The sequence below is a fragment of the Pecten maximus genome, chromosome 7 (assembly GCF_902652985.1).
Source record: "Pecten maximus chromosome 7, xPecMax1.1, whole genome shotgun sequence".
NCBI classification, from domain to species: Eukaryota; Metazoa; Mollusca; class Bivalvia; order Pectinida; family Pectinidae; genus Pecten; species Pecten maximus.
The window spans coordinates 24458195-24460989 of record NC_047021.1 but is presented as its reverse complement, the minus strand read 5'-3'; the positions used below and the strand labels follow the sequence as shown (position 1 = coordinate 24460989).

At 37.6% G+C, this 2795-nt stretch overlaps 1 long non-coding RNA gene across 1 annotated transcript; it reads right to left on the bottom strand.

Annotated features, from left to right (window-relative positions):
- Nucleotides 1–425: 425 nt before the first annotated feature.
- Nucleotides 426–1186, bottom strand: LOC117330332. The gene is made up of 2 exons (XR_004533324.1): nt 921–1186; nt 426–556 (listed from the first exon to the last, which is right to left on the bottom strand). It is a non-coding gene; the product is annotated as an uncharacterized LOC117330332 (long non-coding RNA).
- Nucleotides 1187–2795: the final 1609 nt, after the last annotated feature.

Here is a 2795-nt window from a genome sequence, read left to right as displayed (position 1 = left end):
GACGAGTTCCCTATATTTACAAACAAAGCATGGTAAGGTGTTCTTCGTTGAAGATCGACCATTACAGACGGACTTAATTACGTTAGTACTAAATGACTCGTAGATAGCACTTACTTGCCGAAAAGAGATTCCGTCCTAATTAGTATTACATTGTATCATTGTAAATAACAAGAACGTATTGTACATTGAAGAGATACTTTGTATTTAGCGCAAACAAGAACTCGACGGTTATTTGTGTATTATCCAATGACGCCCCGTTTTTTCTTTGATCTTTTGTTGGCGTTATATTGCATACTATGTGATATTTCAAATATCACATATGTGATATCTGAAATATCACATGGCATTTCTGATTGGTCCATGCCTCAGTCTTGAGGCGGGGCCAATTTCAAATGTAGGCGTGACAAATGAACAAAGACAGGAAATGCATTTCAAACAAAATTTAATGAAATACGAGTGCCGTTTAGAAATTTTCCGTCTTCTTTCTTCACCTTGTATGCACGTACAGCCCTGCTGCGATGTACCGTTCTGTCCATAATGAGTTGTTCATCAAAACCTGACCAAACAGAATATAAAACCCTGTTCATATTTTATTAAGTAAAATCTATTTTAACAGGTCAGTAAAAAAAAGCATACATTACATGATTACATATAAAATTTCAGTCATTTAAAAAAAATGGTTATACAGATAATACGCTAAATGTAACAATATACTTTCGTTGCACACAAATCCTATCATAAACAAAATAGTGATGAAAATGATAACAAGACGAGTGGATAGAAATACCGATTAACCGATTCATTGATTTCTTTAAACAATTTCACGGATTTTGAAAGGATTTTGTGACATTGTGAACGTCGAAATTTACGAAAAATATTTCATTTCACAATTTGTTCAAACGATATGATTTTAGACTTACCTGCTTGGTAAAGGGAAGTAGCGCAGGTCCTCTTTCCGGAATGGTTTATGTAATTTCCCTCGAATCCTGCAGCCTTTCACATGTTTTTCACATTACCATTCAGTTCATTTACAACAATTGGCTGAGCTAATTCCTTGGTATCAACTATTCCAATGTCAGTAGCTACCGTGTCACTATCTTCAAGTTCATACTCATACTTATCTACGGCATGTGATAATGTTATATCGTCGAGGTCAGTGAACACATCGACATCAGTGATCAGTACCTGATCCGTCATGGTTGACAGTCTCACTAGAAATGAATGGGCTACTGTGACAGAAAACAAAACGTGTCAGAAATTGGCGGGAAACATATCACAGTGACAGGTTCTGATCAATTTTATAGCTCCACCCCTAGGCACGTGGGTGACAAAACCTCGGCTGTCATTGGATAAAACAGATACAAAATGGGTACTCGTGACGTATCGCATATATCACACTCGTGCTACGCACTCGTGTGATATATCCGATACGTCACTCGTACCCATTATGTATCTATTACTTAAATGTAACGGGAAAGCGTCGAAAATTGCAGGGCTACTTTATAGATGACGTGATGGCACTGTGTCGTAACCAATCAAACAGTTAGATGATCGACTATTTTATAGATGACGTGATGTCACTGTGTCGTAACCAATCAAACAGTTAGATGATCGACTATTTTATAGATGACGTTATGAGACTGTGTCGTAACCAATCAAACAGTTAGATGATCGACTATTTTATAGATGACGTGATGTCACTGTGTCGTAACCAATCAAACAGTTAGATGATCGACTGTTTTATAGATGACGTGATGGCACTGTGTCGTAACCAATCAAACAGTTAGATGATCGACTATTTTATAGATGACGTGATGGCACTGTGTCGTAACCAATCAAACAGTTAGATGATCGACTATTTTATAGATGACGTTATGAGACTGTGTCGTAACCAATCAAACAGTTAGATGATCGACTGTTTTATAGATGACGTGATGAGACTGTGTCGTAACCAATCAAACAGTTAGATGATCGACTGTTTTATAGATGACGTGATGGCACTGTGTCGTAACCAATCAAACAGTTAGATGATCGACTTAGGGGATAGTATGTTGTTTTGAGTGGCTATACTGGCGATTAGAACATGAAATTTGGTTTGAACTCGAGACCGATAGGTCGAGAGTTTAAACCAAATTTCATGTTCTAATCGCCAGTATAGCCACGAAAAACAACGTACTATCCCCATTCTAACACGTTTACTATCGCATATATTTAGATACATTGTTTTACATCGCTACAAGTACGCTGTTAAGTACTCTGTGACCTCCGCTAGTTACGTGTCATACTGTGGCGGATTGACCAATCAGAGAGAAGCTTTCAAAGTCGGTCAATTGGCCACGCCCATACTGGCGAGAGTTCGATCTGTATGTTGACGAAGCGGTGTATTTGGATTGTTGTGAAAGTCCTGTTACCGAAGATTTAACGACATATTTGGATTTATGCAGTATGCCTAACGACATGGGCGTTTTGACAAAGTCAGAGTTGATGTGTTTATATAGGCTCAATCGTTATGTGAAACTTATGTGCACTTGTTCCATTTCATTTCGGATTTTACTTGACCTTAGATGCTTACACACGGACGAAATGAACGTTTCAATCGATAAATGACGGTAAGAATGAAGTTAACGATTTTTGTTAAATTTATTTAGTTAATTCATTCTATTCGATTTCTTCACTTTCGATTCCAATATCACTGGTCATCAATCATAAATGGTGCAGAGTGTTGAATTTCGCTACGAGTCGAACTTGACGCCATATTGTTTTGATTAGAAACGGGGCGTGGCTTAACACGAATG